The 20,107-nt window shown below is 42.6% G+C and overlaps 1 protein-coding gene across 1 annotated transcript in view; it reads right to left on the bottom strand.

The window, feature by feature from the left end:
• Positions 1 to 550: 550 nt before the first annotated feature.
• Positions 551 to 20,107, bottom strand: part of SLC2A9 (solute carrier family 2 member 9) — a 304,118-nt gene continuing 284,561 nt past the window's right edge. Inside the window, exon 13 of the transcript XR_014171786.1 lies at positions 551 to 569. The gene's annotated coding sequence lies outside the window, so the exon portion shown is untranslated. The remainder of the gene's footprint in view (positions 570 to 20,107) is intronic.

The raw sequence follows: 20,107 nt of genomic DNA, 5'->3' as shown, positions 1-20,107 counted from the left end.
CTACAATGCCCTCCTTGTGAAGTGTTCCAACTATGACAATTATTTAATATCCACATCACCAACTACTCCAACATCCTGCCTATTGCAAAAGAACTATATCCTAAATGAGTCTTTTCACGTATGTACAGCCCAAGGTGGTGCCTTCCTCAGGAGACTTCAGCCTACACCAGGTGTGAACAATTTTTGGGAACTTGGAAGCTGGTCTCCAATGAAAAATTTGCTGACTATATGAAAGAACTTGGTGTGGGCTTTGCCACCAAGAAGTTGGTGAGTGTTGCCAAGCCCAATGTGATCATCAATTGCAATGGAGAGGTTATAACCCACAAAGCAGAGAGCCAGTGTGGTGTAGTGGTTAAGAGCAGTGGACTCGTAATCTGGGGAACTGGGTTCACGTCTCGGCTCCTCCACATGCAGCTGCTGGGTGACCGTGGGCCAGTCACACTTCTCTGAAGTCTCTCAGCCTCACTCACCTCACAGAGTGTTTGTTGTGGGGGAGGAAGGGAAAGGAGAATGTCAGCCGCTTTGAGACTCCTTCGGGTAGTGATGAAGTGGGATATCAAATCCAAACTCTTCTTATTCTAGTTTAAAGAGCACAAGAGATTTCCTTCAGGCTGGGGGGAGAGTTTGATAAGGCCACAGCAGATGACAGGAAAGTAAAGACTGTTGTGACATTAGACAATGAGACACTCAATCAGTTGCAAAAATAGGGTGGCAAAAATACCACAATAAAAAGAAAAATAGCAGAAGAAAAGCTGGTTGTGAAATGAACGGCATTATCTGCACCAGAGTATATGAGAAAGCAGGAAGACAGACTCCTTGCCCTGTGCAATTAATGGGACACAAAGCAGGAGAGCCCCACAAGGCAGTTGCTTGCTTTCTCCAAAGAACTGAGACATTATCAACAGACTGTGCCAGAAAAGACATACTGGTTATGACTATTGAAGTTGCCCGATACATTTAACCTCTATAACTCCAACACATTGTCCAAGGCCACTTCCATGGTGAGCCCACTGAGAAAGAAAGGAAGGAAACAAATGCAAAACAAAACAAACAAAAACAAAGTCACTGCAGATCATCCCTGGATCTAATAAAGAAAAACAGGCCTGGGGAATTTGCATAGAGAAAAACAACAACAACATTCACTTCAATTTAACAGTGTTGTGGGTCCAGCTGGAAGAGCTGGTTTTCAAAATGGCATTCTTTTTAATAACAAAGAAAAGGGATGCCTAAAACAAAAGTATACTGAAAAGCCTGGCTGATTTTCATACACCACCGAAAGGAATAAGGTAAGTCTAGACTGCGCAAGAACATATTTTCCAGAAGAAATTTTGCATGATCTTTTATACTGCTGTTCAAAATAAACTCTGAAAGCATGCATGGACAGACTCAACGCTGTGTTTTGCCTGAGCTTTGACAGCTATGCAAGTGCTGTATATATTTTGTTTACTGTTGGTGGTGGCTTGAATGTAACAATATTAACTAGGAAACTTCAGTCTTAAAAAATAAATCAAAAAGATCTCCTTTGGCACACACTTTTACAACATGAATTTTTGAAGTTTATTTAAACTGGGAGCCACAAAGTACTATAAAGCAACCTGGGACTTTGAATACCACTGTGGCTAATGCTAGAAAACGAGTTTAATTTTACAAATCAAGTAAATATGGGTTCAGAGAGCTAACAATTTTGTAATAAAATAAGGGAGGAGAGGAATTTCCAAGAAATGGAATGGTATTTGCAGTCAAGAATTAAAAGGCCGTCTCCTTAACCAAAGAGGAAAATGCCTCCAGGCTGCGATGTGAGGATAGTTTCAAAAAAAAATGTGAGTCAGGGTAGGCAGCCTTCTTTGTGGCCCATCTCGCATCAAGGGCAGAGGGCATCCCATGTTGCAAGCGGGTGAAGAAAGAGGGAAAGTTATACCGAGTAGCTCCATGTTATTATTCCAAGAAATGTGCCTTTCTGGGCATACAGAGTCCAATATGGGAAGACATAGGCTAAATGCCTGGGCCAATGGGCTCATTGCATCTGAGCAGAAAGCTGTACAGCATTTTCCTGCGGATAGAGCTGCTAGGTTTTCTCTGTTGCATGTAACTTTATTTCCAGCTTTGATACACAACCTCAGCTTTTAACAAAGATATGTTTCAAAGCTGCTTACTCTTACTAATGACCAATAAGTTACAAAATAAAGGCTTTTATATTGTTTCAATATGGAAATTTTCCATGTAAGCAGATTTATTACATTATAAAAATATTTACATTAAAAAAAAAACAACCCGCCCCAAATCCTTTAGTGTTTGACTCTAAGGCCATGAAGGAATATAATATGCTATAAAATTAGCTTTAAGTCATGTAAATATCCCCTAATTCCCTTTGCTCTAGGCAAAAGATGGTATCTCTGAGGGAGAAGATTTTTCAAGCTTAGGGACCCTTATTTAGCATCTCAGCAGTAAAAGCCACTAAAGCATTGCCATTACCTCTGCATTACTATTTATGAAGAACAAAGGCTTCTCTTAGGCCTGAAACCATATTGGTGCAATTAAAGTCTGCTAATAACAATTGAGAGTATTTTCATAAGCCAGTGCAAACTGGGGTTTTGATCTTTGATGAAAAGATTCAATCAGGAATTTCTAACACACTGTAATTGTTGTAAAAACTGCTAACTCGGTAAAAGGGTTAGAGAATTCACATCCTGTCAATCTGTCTCCATGAGATCATTCTCTAGAGCCAACTCTTCAATTACATTATATATAATCCTGGTTTGATTGTCCTGCTGCGCTTCATAAAGGAAACCTTTTTCAGGTTCCCAAAGTTCACTCAGCGTCGCCTTGAGAATTCTTATTTGTAAATCCATTGTGTTGTAAATATATATATATTTATATTGTAAGCTGCCCTGTGATCTTTGAACAAAGGGCGGTGTAGAAATTTAATTAATAATAATAGAAATAATAACAGAAACAAAGGAATGTGATTTAAAAGAAAACTGAAAACATACAGGAGAAGATACAAAGCAGATCCATGCAAAAATACAAATTGAAAATGGTGGTGGAAGAGGGGTTCGGTGGTCTTCTCTTGCAGTACAGAAATCAGCATATTCACTTAACCCAAGCCATATTCAGATTGAGACTCTATGAAAGGGTGGCTTCCAGCTCTGGCAACCGGGTTGCTGCGGATGGACTTGCACTTCCCTGTGAAGGAGCAGCTACATAGCTTGGAGGTCCTCAAGCTCCACCATGAAAGGCCCAGGGGAAACCAGCATCTTGGAGCTCCCAGTACCAGCTTTGGTTCATTTGCCAGATATGGTTGTTCATGGAAAGAAATAGCCTTGCCAAAGTGGTCTGTGCATTTGAAACCTCACGACTAGGTTACTGTGATGTATTTTAGGTGGGGCTGCCTTTACACCTAATTTGGAAGTTGCAGCTAGTGCCAGGTTCCACAGTGGGGCACCCCACTCTGCACAACGACTTACTCTGGCTTCCTATTAGCTACTGGGCCAGTCTCAAAGTTTTTTTGTGAACATTAAGATGTAAGATGGGGGACACCTGGCTTGCAAGCAGGCCATGTGAAAAGGATCTAGGGGTCTTGGTGGACCACAAGCTGCACATGACTCAACAGTGGGATGCAGCAACAACAACAAAAAAACTAACTAATGCTATTCTAGGCTGCAGATTCAGATCAAGGGAAGTAATTGTTGTTGTTGTTTAGTCGTGTCCAACTCTTCGTGACCCCCTGAACCAGAGCACGCCAGGCACTCCTGTCTTCCACTGCCTCCCGCAGTTTGGTCAAACTCATGTTTGTAGTTTCGAGAACACTGTCCAACCATCTCGTCCCTCTGTCATCCCCTTAACCAAAGAGGAAAATGCCTCCAGGCTACGATGTGAGAATAGTTTCAAAAAAATGTGAGTCAGGGTAGGCAGCCTTATTTGTGGCCCATCTCGCATCAAGGGCAGAGGGCATCCCATGAGTCTACAGTGTGATGCAGCAGCAAAAAAACCTTAATATAACCCTTCTAAGCTGCATCAACAGAAGTATAATGTCCAGATCAAGGGAAGTAATGGTACCACTCTATTCTGCCTTAGTCAAACCACACCTGGAATACTGTGTCCAGTTCTGGGCACCACAGTTTAAGAAGAATGTTGACAAGCTGGAACATGTGCAGAGGAGGCTGACCAAGATGATCGGGGGTCTGGAAACCAAGTCTTACGAGGAACATTGAAGGAGCTGGGTATGTTTTGCCTGGAAAAGAGGAGATTGAGAAGATATATGATAGTCATCAAATATGTCAAAGGCTCTCACATGGAAGAGGGAACAAGCTTGTTTTCTCCTGCTCTGGAGGGGAGGACTCCAACCAATGGCTTCAAGTTACAAGAAGGAGATTCCGACTAAGCTTACAGAAAAACTTTCTGACAGTAAGAGCTCTTCAGCAGTGAAACAGACTCCCTTGGAAGGTGCTGGACTCTCCATCCCTGGAGGTTTTTAAGCAGAGGTCAGGTGGCCATCTGTCCTGGATGCCTTAGCTGAGAGTCCTGCATTGCAGGGGGTTGGACTAGATGACCCTTGGAGATCCCGTCCAACTCTATTATTCTATTATTTAAAGCCCGAAACAACTTGGGATCAGGATACCTGGCAGGAACCTACCTCCCATTCCTGCAAGTCTCCAAAAACTCTGCTGGCTGGTGAGAAGTTGGAAGTTGGCTTTCTCAGTGGGGGGAACCATCCTTCCCTGAAGGGCTTGAGAGACAGAGTCTCTTCAAGACATCTGTTCACTCAAGTTTTCCTCAACACGGATTCCTGAGGTTGAAATGTCTTTCTTTTTGTTTGGTGATTTTTGTTTATGGTATGTTGTTTTTGTCCTCTTTTTATTTAGGTTTGTAAAAAAGTTTTATTCCATTGTTTTATTTTTATATGAATTTATATTATTTCTTCTTTTTATTGAAAAGTCTGCTTAGTGGTTTCTTTTTATATTAAGGGTTATATACGATTTATAAATAAATAGAATAAAATAAATTCCAGATTGTATAGTTATCAGAGGTCCATACACTTTTAATAAAGAAGTCTGTATGCTTCTGAATTGTTTCAAACTTGTTAGATTTCTTGTCATTTATTGAATCCTACATTCCTTATATCTGTTTCCCTCTCCTTAAACACAAAACCAATTAAGATAATAATTCTGCATGCTACTTTTCATTTAATTAAGACAGCAATCCTAGGAGCACCTTCTGGGGGAAAGCAACACACAAGATCATATTTCATCATTTTATTTAAATATAGGTTATTAATTTTTTATTACTGCAGTTCTTCCCATCTAATATAACTTTGATTTAGCTCAATTATTCAATATTTGCTTCATTTTATACATTATAACCGGATCCTGGTCATTCTTAGAAAACTTAAACCTCAAATATCCCTTCCAGTAGCACCTTAAAGACCAACTAAGTTAGTTCTTGGTATGAGCTTTCGTGTGCATGCACGTATCTGAAGAAGTGTGCATGCACACGAAAGCTCATACCAAGAACTAACTTAATTGGTCTTTAAGGTGCTACTGGAAGGAATTTTGTTTTGTTTTGACTATGGCAGACCAACACGGCTACCTATCTGTAACTCAAATATCCCGTTTGTCTTTCTTTCACTACGTGAACAAAGCATCATTTCTGATTAGGAATAGTTTTATATCCTACTGTATGCCCGAAGTCTTTGCCCTAGGTCTAGCATTTTTTTTGAAAGGATACTCTGGGTTTCTCAAATGATACAATTTCTGCATACAGTAGTTATGGACCAGATACACTGGCATAACAGAAGCCACACCCAATCTGTGCTCAGCCTGGCAAGGAAAAACACACAAACGCAAAATGCAAAAATGGGTGCAGAAACGGCACACATCGTCATAGTGCTCGTGAAAACTCTGCCACTGCCCACCAACCAGGGATTTTGCTAGTGAAGACATCCACCTTCAGAAGGAGCCAATGAATTCATGGTGATGGAGACTTGGCCCCAGCAAACAGCCATGGGTCCTGGAGTAACTGTGGCTCATCACCCAGGTTCAGTGTTGGGGGATATTCTTCTTCTATTAAAACCTTGTTCAAAGCCCCTTCCAGGAAACCTGGGACTGGACTTCAGTTTTTGGCTTTATGGTTGGGTTGCCATATTTCAAACAGTGAAAATCCGGACAGAAAAGTTGTTTGCAACAGAAGCGGGAAACCTGATTTTAAGAAATTGTATTAAATTAAAGTAATTTGGTTTGATTTGCAATAATTTGGAAAATTAACACTGATTCTGAGACTGCAGTACTCCAGATATGTCTGGGAAGTTCCAGACATGTAGCAACCCTACTTTATGGCTATGCACACAACTGGTTCTCTAAACACTTGAACACTTGAATGGCAGCATTGTGCCCTGTTGTTCCATTGTGTGTGTTTGTGTTTGTATGATTCTTGGTATTTCTGTGGCCTGCCCTGAAAAGATTTGGTACAATGAACAAACAAATAAAATATTTGTCGCTGCCCTGCCCTATGAACCCGTCGTAGAGGTCAGGAGCGCAGGGCTACAGGACCAGCCCTAGACAGGTTGCCTTTTATGTGCTGGAGATGTGCTGCTTCTTGTCCAGGCTGCCAACACACAACAGGAGAGGTAGGAAGGGTCCCCAAATCCCAGGTGCAGCCAAGCCTCTCAGGAGGAGTGCAGCGTGAGCCTGCGACTTGGCCCTTTGGCCTGGCATTCCCTTCTGCCTAACAGGGCAGCCCTGCTGGGCAATATCCCTGTCAGGGCACCGAGCTCTAGCTCCTTACAATGGCCAGACACTGGGCAAGCACTGAGGCTGCAGGATGAGGGTCACTGACAAGGACACTCAACCCCATAGCCAAATCAAACTGTAGTTAAAACTTTCAGAAGCTGAGTCAAGTAACATAAACTTACCTTCAGAGAACCTCACCAATGTTTTCAGAGTAGAGTCAGGGTCCCAAATGGGCCCCCCATGGAAGGCGTCTCAGAGCCTCAACATCACTGTGGAGCGGGCCCTGTCAAGCCTCCTCGCCATTTTAACCTCAGATGGAGATGCGACACAGAGCAGAATTATTTTAGCAGGCATCAGAATACGAAGTAGTGCTGCAAGACTTGGTCTTCCTGGTCAGGGGTGGCAGCAGAGAAACCTATCCCTTTTATGCAAATGCATGTTACTTCATGTATTTGAACCTGGGGTGAGACAGCTCTGCTGCATTTGGAGTCCCTCCAGCTCCTTCTGTTGAATGGGACCCCTAAATATTTGCCCCAAAGTCAGTGCTGTATTAAACCCTGTGGAAGCCCCTAGGCAGTCGAAATCTCGGGGGCTCCCTCAGGCATGCTTTCTAGTAGGATAACATGGAAAGAAGAAAGCTGGATTGTAATTTTCTTTCAAGGTCAGATCAATATTATTTTGATCCATTGTTGTGGGACCCCTAAAAGGTGTGGGGTTCATATGCCAGCACCTACTTTGCCTATTTGGTAATCCGGCACTGCCTTAAGCACCACTGTTCCCTTACTGTACTTCTTCAGGGAATGGGAGGTTCTGAATCAATGTATACCGGTAGATACTGCTGGCTTGAAAAAGAGCCATCTTCTTAGAGGTACAGAAACAGAACACGCTGTAAAATGTACCAGAAAGCGTCTCAAACAATGGATCGCTTGGCATGATGAAGAAACTCCAAGCAAATTCTGATGAAAGTCATCATCAAGCAAGTCAAGCAAATGCATAAAAACTGCTCCAGAAAACAACCCAAGCTTCCAAACGGAAAACCAAGGAGAGCTTCAAACAATTACCCGATAATATGTGCTTTACATGAATCTCTAAGTGTTAAAACTGATTTAATTTGCTGTTGTAAATAATGACTACCAACCAAGCATGCATGTTTATCTCCCTGGCAAAGATAAAAGAGTTCCATCTGCCAGTAGCCTCTGCTGGGGAAGCTGCATTGCATCTGCCTTGCATGTGTTCCAGACCCAGTAATCAGCAGTGAACTTTCCCATGTGGAATTACTTTGGTGTGCTGACTTTATTTTAATCTTATTTTTCGTTATCTTAAAATTGTGCTTCAACATACTACCAATTCATAAACAGAGAAATTTAGCTGCCAGGAGCTTTAAGGCTTGGTGGTCAGCTCTGTGGCGCCAGTTCCTCCATGCTGACAGCTGAAAAAATAGTTGTTGCCCCAGTGGCATTTGGTGCTAATAATTCCTTGTGCCCCTTCCTTTCCTCTGTCCTCTTTGCACCAAGGACAGCGTAGATCAAGAGAGATGCCTGTCCCAGAATTAGGTGGGTGGAAACAGAGCAGCAGCAGCAGCAGCAAATTGAAGGGCCTGGGCAGGCTGCAGTTAGCCAGCTGGGAAGACTGATATATAAATACTTGTTTAGTGATAATATTTCTGATGGCTGATATGATTAGGTATGGCAGGAATGTCCAATTGGCAATTCACAGGCAGGGGTTGGCTCTCAAAGTCATTCAACTGGGACCCTGGTGATGCCACTGAACTTTAATCAATATTATGTGAGATATTTACCCAAAATTTCAAGTCAAAGTTGTTTCCAAGTGGTAAGATATAAAGATATGACATACTTTATATCTCTGTGTATGAACCATCAACTGTACACCTTGCGATGCTTCAGTCCACAGCTGAGAAAACGAATGGCACCAACTTTATTATGCAGTCTATTTACCACTATTTGTGGCAAAATATACTTCCAAATTTTTCTGAGAAGCAAGACACCAAGGACACCTGGTGATTCTAGTAATTTTGAGACACTTCCAGTCACTCCTGCAGCTCCTGTTGCTGTAGCTGCTAATTTAACAAAACACTCATTTCAAGGTATTGAACCCAAGCATGTTGTCAGAAACAGGGGCCACAAGGCTTCTGAAACAGTATATGGCTGCTGCTGCTTCTTCTTCTTCTTCTTCTTCTTCTTCTTCTTCTTCTTCTTCTTCTTCTTCTTCTTCTTCTTCTTCTTCTTCTTCTTCTTGTATTAAAGCAGCTGAACACTGTGAGCACCCACTATCATATTTAGTTCAGATAGACCAGAGAGAGACTTTTGGGCTTTACAGTGGTTCTGGTCCTCCTTGGATGGTTGTTTCCAGAGGGTGATGCTTGGGGAATGCGATTCAGCCCTTTGGAGTCTTCAATGTGGGGTTCCTCAGGGTTCAGTTTTATCCTCCATGCTGTTTAATATCTACATGAAACTGCTTAGTGGGGGTATCTGAAGTTTTGGAGTATGTTGACAGCAATATGCTGATAACACACAGCTATACTCCTTTACATCTGCAGGTGTGGCAATGGATGTGCTGGACCACTGTCTTGCTTGGGTAGTAGACAAAGGGGCAAGGTGGCGCTGTGCCCTAAACCACTGAGCCTCTTGGGCTTGCTGATCAGAAGGTCAGTGGTTTGAATCCCTGCGACGGGGTGAGCTCCCGTTGCTCGGTCCCAGCTCCCGCCAACCTCGCAGTTCGAAAGCACACCAGTGCAAGTAGATAAATAGGTACTGCTGCGGCGGGAAGATAAACGGCGTTTCTTTGCAGTCTGGTTTCCGTCATGGTGTTCCATTGCACCAGAAGCAGTTTAGACCCAGAAAGCTATCTATGGACAAACGCCAGCTCCCTTGGCCTGAAAGAGAGATGAGTGCCGCAACCCCATAGTCGCCTTTGAGTGGACTTAACCGTCCAGGGGTCCTTTACCTTTTTAGAGGACAAACCTCTGTCGTTGCTCAAAACCACATTTTTTCTTTCATTGTCTCTCCACTCCTACTTTATTCAAACTTCTGCCATTGTTTAAAGCAGTCACTTTTCCTCCTTTCAGCAATTCTCCCTTCTCATTGTACTCAAACCTCTCTCTCTCTTCTGTTCCTCAGCTGCCTCATGTGGGAGATGCAGAGTTCTCAGATGTTCCATGGTTCTTTCATAGAATTAAGGTACTGTACTCAAACCTCGCGGGACGCGGGTGGCGCTGTGGGTAAAACCTCAGTGCCAAGGACTTGCCGATTGCATGGTCGGCGGTTCAAATCCCCACGGCGGGGTGAGCTCCCATCGTTCGGTCCCAGCTCCTGCCCACCTAGCAGTTTGAAAGCATGTCAAAGTGCAAGTAGATAAATAGGTACTGCTTTATAGCGGGAAGGTAAACGGTGTTTCCGTGTGCTGTGCTCGTGCTGGCTCGCCAGAGCAGCTTTGTCACGCTGGCCACGTGACCCGGAAGTGTCTGTGGACAGCGCTGGCTCCCGGCCTCTAGAGTGAGATGAGCGCACAACCCTAGAGTCTGGCAAGACTGGCCCGTACGGGCAGGGGTACCTTTACCTTTTACTCAAACCTCTGCTGTTCTTTAAATCAACATTTTCCTCTCCATTTCCTCCCTCCCTGAAACTTCTGCCATTGTTTTATGCCACCACTGAAACCTCTGAACCCCTCTCTTCTTGTTCCCATGCCATGGCTGTTGTGCAAGCTCCCTTCACTTTTGCTCCCCTCCCTTGTGGTGAAGCTGGGGGTGGAGAGCAGGCGGGGGCGCAGCTGGTGCACGTCCCAGGGGTGTGGCATGCATCCTCCGGGTGTGGCGCCCGCCGTGGTGGGGGGTGTGCAGCGTGTGTCCGGGGGGGGCAGCCACAGTGGTACCCCCCTCCCCAATGGTGCCAGGGGCGATGCGCTCCCCCCACTCCCCTGTTCCTCTGCCAGTGCCCTCCCCTCCCCTGACTTCATGCACATCCAGGATTGTGATGTGGCACTACAAATCTCCCAGTGGGAGCTGCACAAAGACATTCTTGCATTTTTTCCTGTCAAAGTATATATCTAGCTTTAAAGGTGGCTAAGACTGAGGTTTCTTGGGCTAAGTGAAACACATTACGTTTTCACTGTCAGAGCTGAAGGAGCAACACTGCTTAGTTGTGAAGTTGTCTGGCAGCTCTTGAGTTCAGTTTCTTGGCTGCATGACAGTGTGATGGAACTGTGAAGACGATATCAGAATGCTAGCAAATGGATAGAAAATACTAGTGTGTGGTGGTGATCCTGCATTTAAAAACTAAAGTTAACAATTCAGTTGTTTTGACAAGTGCAGTCCTGAAATAGGAAAGTCAACATTGCTCTCCTCTCACTCAGAGCAATAGAAGCAATGCTTCAAGGAAAGGCAAAAAATGAAAGAAAAATCACTGCAATTATTTGCACTTAGACATGTCAGTTTAATTAAGTTTCACGCTGCTGCTTGATCACTGAAATGGGAACTGAGTTCAGCTCTAAGTATGGAACTCTAAGTATGGAGCGCCTCTCTGTCCTCTTGCACACACAGTTCCCTGTATGTTTTTTTCCTGGTGGAGTTGTTTTCCCCAATAACAGATCAAAAGAAAAATTATCAGTATCTTTCTGCCCTCAGACTAAAGAAGCCAGACTTCTAACAACTTAAAGCTGGAAAAGGCACCGAGATCAAGGGAGGGGTGGGGGGAGAGAGATGGAGAAAGACAACTCCATGGCTGCATTGTAATTGCCAGATTACAGAGGAGGAAATTGCTGTTTGAGCACCCACAGATGCTTAGAAGGTGGGGTGGCAGGAGCTGGGGGTGGCAGCCTTTCCTGATTGGGCTTAGTCCACCCAAAAGGCACCAAGGTCACAGACCCTTGGACTTGCAGCTCCCAAACTGAAACAGCATCCTCTTGTGTGATGCAATGGATGGCTAAAGGTGAAGCCCTTTAAAACAAAAGGACACATTACAGCAAGATTATGCCTATTAACGGAACACACATGTAAGCTAAGAATCAGAAATGCTGCTCTGGAAATGCTGGCTTAAGCCAAACGTGTAAGATTCATTTTCTCACCATCTAAAGGAAAATTAATTAAGCAGTCTTAGGTGCCTTTGATTTCAGGGGGAGACAAGTCTGCTCTTGAAAGCCGCAGGATTAAAAAGTGCTTAACTTTGCCCCAATTGTGGTCATGATTTGCATGAAATACAACAACAGAACTGATGTCCTCAAGCATTTGCTGAGAGCCAAGGAAGACCCACCGGACCTTGTTTCTGGGTTGCAGCAGCAGTGGATGAGTGGCCCCCACCTTGTACTGCTGTTAGGTTCCACTGGGGGGATTGGGCCCTTGACCCCCTTCTCTGTCTATCATTTGACATATGTGCTGCCGCCTGTGGCAGCAACGGCAGCACCTCTTCTTCCTTCCCTTTGTCCCAGAGTAGTGGAGGGTAAGCAGTAGCAGCTGCTTGCCCATTCTTGCTTATCCACCAGAAGCACCAGCCATTGCTACCAAAAGGACAAAGAAAGATGACCAAGAAACATCAGCTGCATCTTTGCAAAGTCTGCCACCCAGGCAAGTGAGCAGGTGAGCCAGGGTGCTGGACTGAAGCAGCAGCCACCGCTGCTCGTTCACCTGTTTTGTATCTTGACAATGCCATGGTGGTCGCTGCTAGCAGTAGTGTCAGCAGGCAAGTAGTAATGGCAGTTAGGTGTAAAAGCCATGTTTCCTCCTTCTCAGTAGCAGTCACTGCTGTTTGCCCTCTGTCCAGGGCAGGGCAAGAAGGTGGCCACAGCATAGGAAGTAGGAAATTGCAGTCAATTATAACTATGCATAAGTACTAGTTAGTACATGAAGGGGTTAAGACCAGAGACGTCTGTTCCTAGACTCAGCTAGGTCATGCCCCATTACCACCGGGATGGAGGAAGTGAAGCTGTTTCTGCTCCTTTCTCTTCTCTCCATGTAATCCACCAGGACAGATGTGCCTGAACTTGCTCAAACTTTAGACCACATGCTTGAAATTATATGCTGTATTTTGCAACCAAGAGTAATCTACCTGTGTTCTCCTTACTCCTGCCTGGAATAATACATGAAGCAGACCTTTGGCTTTAGTAAGTAAAGTTTTTAAACTTACTTAACACTGTATGGTCTGTTCAGTGCTAGAGGGGTAGAGAGGGGCACAAGAGCTTTAAGGAAGACTAAACAGAAGATGCAAAAGGGTCTAACAACCTAGGTGCCCAGACAATTACCCACACGTAGGTCAGATGTATTTTCCACCTCCACAATGTGGACCCACTGTATGGCGTATTGCTTATAGCTTAGTAGCACATCCCCAAGAATACGTTTTGTCTAGTGTAAAAGGTATGTTACTTCTGCCTACACAAATACTTAGGATTAGAGGACAAATATGTTGATATCTATCACATTTCTATCTTGCTCTTCTTTCAAAAAGCTGAGGGTTGTAACTGCTGGGGTGAGATGTTTCATGAAAGGCTTGACAAGCTCATCCTTACTAAAGGCCTTGGCTACCTGTAGCAATCACATTTTGCAAAATTGCTTCTGAAGATGACAGGTTCTAAGTTCTACCCATCAGCTTCAACAGACCTTGAACTGGGAATCTGATTGCAATACCCTTTGGGCTATAATGCAGCATGTTCAATTTAACCCAGAATTTAACAATGGTTTCATTGGCACTTTTAAATCTTGAGCTCAATATTATGCAGATAGGTATTTCAGGAATGGATTGAGGAGAGTTATGTGAGAATATACATGCAATTTCAAAACAGACTAGAAGGTACTATAAATTTGTGTAGATGAGCAATTATTTAAAACAACTGACTAGGACAGCAAAGAACTAACCTTAGAAGATTTATTAGATATGGAATATTTACAGTGGTACCTTGAGTTTACAACCATAATTCATTCCGGAGGTCTGGTGCTTTCGCCAATGGGGCCTCCAAAAAAAATGGGTTGTAATCCAAAAAAAGGTTGCAAACCAGGACACACACTTCCAGGTTTGACATGTTTCTAATCCAAAACATATGCAAACCAAGACGTATGCAAACCAAGACGTATGCAAACCAAGGTGCCACTGTATAGTTAAGAAACCAGAGAAACATTTCTATGTATACCAGTTTACCAGTTGATTTGGAAGGAAGGCGGGATATAAACTGAAAGAATTTATATATTAATGTAAGAGAAGAGCTTAATGAGCTTGTCTGAGGACATTTGGATCAGTATTTGGAAGAACCGCCCTGAGATCTGATGATGAATCCAAAAATAAATAAAGAATATTAATCTTCTCCAGAGTTTCAGAGAAAGGCCTTTCTCATCTCCACCCACCTATGCTACGGATCCCAGATTTTGGGGTTCGTATTTAATTTTCCTCGCCACCATCCCCTGCCCACTCACAGAATTTTCACAGTTCTCTGGAACGGTAGCTCTTTTAAAACCAAAGACTGAAACATTAACCATCTTCAAAGGTGGTTTCAATTATGATAATTTAGCCTTATCTATAAGTTGAGTAATTGCACAATATCACAGCAAATTTCCCTACAATAGTAAATGTAAATTAACATTTTAATGGTTCCATATGGCATTTGGCACTATTAGAAACGGGCCAAAGAGAATAATTAATTGGGACATATCCCCACAAAGATTCACACCATGTAGCTACTGCAAATAGTCAGCAAAATGTGGTTTATTTATCACCTGTAGCATTCCAGAAACAAATGTGAGGCAACACTACTGAATCTTTCCTATTTTAAAAGTCTGCCATGTTGAGAATTTTGTCTGCCACAGGAGGTCCCTGTGTCTCAATCAACCAAACATTTCTTACTTCTGCAAGTAATCATGAAAATGACAGAAGATCAGTTGCATCTTTCCTATCTTCTGTCTGTCTTTCAAGAATTCATTATTGAAATGTTCACCAATCTTTGTGTATCTGGCCAAACTGGGACTATGGCAGGAAGAACAAGCCTCAGCCATCTACTAATACTCACTGGCGTGAAGACTTTACTGCTGTTTCTGGATTTAAACAGATGGCTTAGAATCATCAGTCTCATTTATATAGATACCTATTTTGGACATATGGATTGCTTATATTGATTTATAAATTTAAAGTAGGGTTGATATAAATTTTTTACTGTCAATGTCAGCTGGAAATGTTTTTCTTTTTCTTTCTTTCTCTGTTATATTTGCAGATAAACGCTCTCAGAAGAATTAGTAGTTCAAGCAGTCCTGATCTACAGAGCCCAATGAGTTTTGACTCACTGAAATTAATGGAAATGCAGAAGCAAGAGTTCTGTTTGTGTGGCAATGGATTTACCCCATGTTATTAGTGGGAGTGTGTGTGTGTGTGGCATTTGAATTTTATGCCTCAGGGACCGAAATGTATTGGGATGATCTTAGGATCAGATTGTACAGAAGCAGAGATGGATTATTAGACTTTGTTGTAATAAAGCACATGGGAATGGGAAACCCAAGACCACTCCATGCAAGGGCAGCCCAACCCATTTCGCTACCAGAGGCAAAATGGGCAAATGGTCCCCCGTACCCCCCGCTGAAGCCTCACTTATCAGGATCACTGCAGCTTCCAGCGAGATTTTGCAAGAGTCCTGTGAGATTTTGCCAGAAGCCACATGGGATCCCGTGGCAGTGGCGGGGCGGTTGGGTGTGGCACCCATGGAGGCACTGCCCTGTGGGAGTTCACCACCTGAGGCAGGCTACTTCACTCCGCCTAATGAGTGGGCTGGCCCTGGCTCCATAAAAAGCCCTCCTGCCACCAGTGAAGTTTCCAATAGATGTAAACACTTTGAACCAATGTGAAGATGACTCCATTTGTACTATAGGATGGTTTAAACATTTAAATAAATAACTAATACAGTCCATTGGGGGGGAATATGGGTTGGCTAGATTTTCCTTCAACATTCAAGAGCCATCAATCATTTTAATTAAAAGTATATTTGCACACAGAATTCAATCATCATGCTATTTTCAGATCTGAGTTTGTCAAATCCCACATGGCCAGAGGTATTATTATTTATTATTGCAAAACTGAAAAAAAATTGGAAACCAATTTACCAGATTGAAAAGTGGAATGCCCTCCCATCAGATGTCAAAGAAATAAACACTATCTGACTTTTAGAAGACATCTGAAGGCAGCCCTGTTTAGGGAAGTTTTTCATATTTGATGAATTATTTTATTTTAATATTTTGCTGGAAGCCACCCAGATGGGCAGAGTATTCATCATCATCATCATCATCATCATCATCAAATATTTATATTTTTGTTTCCAAAAACGAATAAAAGGAAGACATTCTACAGTAACATTAAAGCAGTTATGAAACTGTTCAGTGTTAAAAACAGTTAAAACAAAGCACAGTCACAGAAATACGTTGTGTCTTCAAAAACATCCCAGATGTCAAATGCTGTCGGTCAGGGCCAAACCAGACAATATGACAGCTATGTATCTGTGACCTTAAGAGCAATTGTTTCACAAATGTTGTCAGCACAGGAGGCCTAGTCTACAGCTAGCACTGTCCTTTGCAGTGGGCACTGCTGCCTTATAAGCTAAGGTTACCAGATTTTTTTCAATGAATCCAGGGACACTTTTCAACTTCCTACTAAATAGATGGATTTTGTCAGGGGACTGATTTGTAAATCTGGGGACTGTCCCCGGGAAACGGGGACATTTGGTAACCTTATTATAAGCAAAACTTTTACAAAGTTAAAAGTAAAAGGGGGAAAAGGTCAGGTGATTTAGGGTCCACTGTGAAAGATCCAGGGCACCCCCCTCAACAGGGCCCCTGATAGCTGTATAGCCAGTATAGATAAAACATGCTGCGTTCTCTTAGATCAGAAAGCACCCTAAGTAGGGATCTATTTGGATTTAATTTACCTGTATATAAGCCTTGGGTGGCTCCAGCAAATGAAACAAGTTCAGCTCTTTCTCTTGGTGCAGAAGAGGGGCTGAGAGTATTTGATAAGGTCATCTGAGAAATCAGTGCTGGTGTTGCAAGTTGCATTCCTGTTTATCCAGCATACTTGCTTTGAACAGAAATACATGACCAAAAGCAGAATTAATCTTGATGAAAAGAAGTATTCATTTTAAACACATATTTCTGAAGCAGGCAAAAACTCTGATGGGAGAGAGTAGGGAGAAAACCTTCCTATGTTAATTAATTAGGTAACTATAGGAAAAACCAAGATAATGCTTCAGAAGACAGAAGGCACAAGCCGCTGGGAAGCCATGAAGTGATTCAAACAATGTCATCTGGTTATCTTGAGATCAAAAAGTCAATTTTGTGAATAAGAGTTTGGAGTCAGTGGTGGTGGGGATGATTTAGGATACAGAAGAGATTACTGGTGATTGGAACAGATAAAATAAAGCACTTCACACAGTGCATACTTAATCTGAGGAATTTGCTCCGGCAAGATGTGGAGATAGCTTTATCCTCCTTAAATTTGTGTAAACTAGAGACTATGTCCTAATGGCCATGTGAAACCTGCTAGTTGCTGTGAGCAAGCAAGAGCAGAAGGGTTTGGCCACCATGGAAAAGGATGCTGACTAGGTGAGTCTTTGGTCCTAAGGTAGCCCAAGTATTTTTCCCTTTTCCACCAGTGGATTTAAAGTCTGCCTACAAATCTTCTACTTTCACTCTTTGCATCTTCAAAGTCATGATGGGCACTGTGTCAAAGGAGGGAGGAAGCAGAAGTTGATCCATTTTAAAATAAAAGAACATCAGCATCTGTCAGTGAGGATTTATAAGCAGGCCTAACAGGTAAACAAAATGTACCTGTCACTTTGCAAGATAATGCTGTTTAATTGTGATCCTGTGCAGGCTGTTTCTGGAGAGTCTGTAATCGGCAACATCCCATCTAAACAAAATGTTATCCTTGTTTACTACACTTATCTTGTTCGTTAATTGATCCAGTGTTGAGTGTCTCAGTGAACAACACTCCAATTAAAGCCTTTTACCTATAATTTGTTTAGCTCAGATTAAGACGCAAAAGACAGCTGGGGAAGGCAGCTCCAGAACTCACTGCTGCGCATCCTGGTGATGTCAGGAGATTCATTACCAAAGCATTTGTTGCATGGTAATTTTGCAGAGCATCAGATTATTTGCTCATTTCAATTACTTACACATCCAAAAAAATGTTATGTGAATTGAGCATAAGGAAATAAATATAAAATAAAATAAAATAAAATAAAGGGATGGGGGTGGGGAGAGACACCTCAAATACAGTTACTATAACAGTTCCAGTATTCCTTGATGCAAAACTCTTCACAAGCAGATCAAAGTGCTTTGGAATAAAACAATACCCCTTCTTCAGGAGCTTCAGAAATTCTTAAAATTAAAAATGCCTTGTTCTTAAAATATAAGCAACTCAAGAACCAGCTTGAAATGGTTGAAGAGGAATTTTTTATTAACGCTATGGTGTAAACTACAGAGCCTTGGGCTTGCCGATTGGAAGGTCTGCGGTTTGAATCCCAACAATGGGGTGAGCTCCCATTGCTCTGTCCCAGCTCCTGCCAACCTAGCAGTTTCAAAGTGCAAGTAGATAAAAAGGTTACCTTCTGGAGGGAAGGTAAATGGCGTTTCCATGCACTGCTCTGGTTTCACCAGAAGCGGCTTAGTCATGCTGGCCACATGACCCGTAAAAACTGTCTGCGGACAAATGCTGGCTCCCTCGGCCAGTAAAGCGAGATGAGCGCCGTGACCCCAGAGTCGTCCACTACTGGACCTAACTGTCAGGGGTCCTTTATCTTTACCTTTAAGATGATATTACCATTACAATTCAAGCACCTGAAGGGGCGTTCTACTCCAAAATGTGTTGAGCTACTCTGAAGAGTTTTCTATCCGTGAGTGAAACTATGGAATTAAGTTGGGAATAAGTGAGCAAAACCATTTTCTACGAAGCCTGTGCTCTTTTTCATAGGAACCAACTCCTGGACCTAGAGGCTGAGGGGTCTCTTCACCCTCCCCAATAAAATATTTGAGGGGGCTGCCCCCCCCCGTTGATTACCATTGCTATTCATATGGTGTGTGTGCACTGTGACACCAAACTGGGAGGGGAGCTAATGCAGCAGAAGACAGAATCAGGATTCAAGATGACCTTAACAGATTGGAGAACTGGGCCCAAACTAACAAAATGAATTTCAATAGCAGCAAATGTAAGGTTCTGCACTTAGGCAGAACCCTAACTTCTTCAGCTGGTAGAATCCTCCTACAGAAGCAGCCAAGGTAAGGGCAAGCTATTGGGGGGAAACAACAGCCAGGGAGGGATTCCATAAATTGAGGACCCTGGAGCATCTGGTGCCTTCATCATACAGATTTTGGTAAATGCTGAAGATGCATCTCTTTTACCCTGGACACACATTACCCTGAAATGTGTGTTTTCAAGACCTGTCCATTTTCTGTGAGTGTAATTTGTTTTAACTCTTTTTAGTACTGAATTTTAATAGTTGCAATCCACTCTGGGGTCTGCGCTGGTAAAGGGCAGGTAATTAATAATACTAAAGGTGATTAATAATAATAAATCCAGTTATGATGCCATACAGAAGAAAAAAAGGCATGGCTTTTAAAGTTGGTTGCCTTTTACGCCTGCTGTTAAGCCTGATAGTAATGTCATTGAAACCTTAAATTTTGTCTGTGCTTGGACCGACCACTGCACGTCTATAGTGTGACAATCTCACATGGTAAGTCACATCAGAGAAAATGTTTCTATCTCACAAAATGGTTGTGCAAAAACTTGTAAGTTTTTAGGTGTTTGTTGTTGTGATGCTGGAAATTTTTAAGGGGACAGAAATGTCTCTGTTTGTGACTGTTTTGCCTGTAACCTAGAACTGATAAAACCTGTCTGCCTGGTAGGATCATGATGATGCTGTATCTAAAGGTGTAATTACTTAAACAAGGTTAGAACAGAGTCCCAAAAATAATTTAAATTCATTTCTCAATTGCATTTACATTCTCTTTTCCAACATCCTCTTAGGAAAATGGTCCCTAAACTACATGCTTAGAGAAATACACACCCACCCTTTAACTGTTCTTGTTATTGTTTGTGACTCCTTATTATCCACACCCAGGAATTCTTTGGGTCTCATTAATACGAAAGACAGCCTTCTTTAGCCCCTGTCTTTTAAAACTGTCAGATAATTACACAGTTGGCTTTAGAGTTTAACTTGTCAAAGGAGTTTTCATTACTTTGTTCCTTTTGGGGAACCTGCCCTATTGTGTTCCTGGAACACTAAACAGAACCTATATTAACTGTCAGTTAATTATACACCATTTTTTCCTTCAGCTTTTACCAGTCAAAGGGGCAGGTAGGCTGCAATCCTATCATCTCAATCACTGTCTTTTGCCACAAAAGAATCAATAA

Source organism: Podarcis melisellensis (assembly GCF_964234715.1).
Source record: "Podarcis melisellensis genome assembly, chromosome: 9".
Classification (NCBI taxonomy): Eukaryota; Metazoa; Chordata; class Lepidosauria; order Squamata; family Lacertidae; genus Podarcis; species Podarcis melisellensis.
Note: the sequence above shows the minus strand (reverse complement) of the source record. Positions and strands in the feature narration are given on the sequence as shown.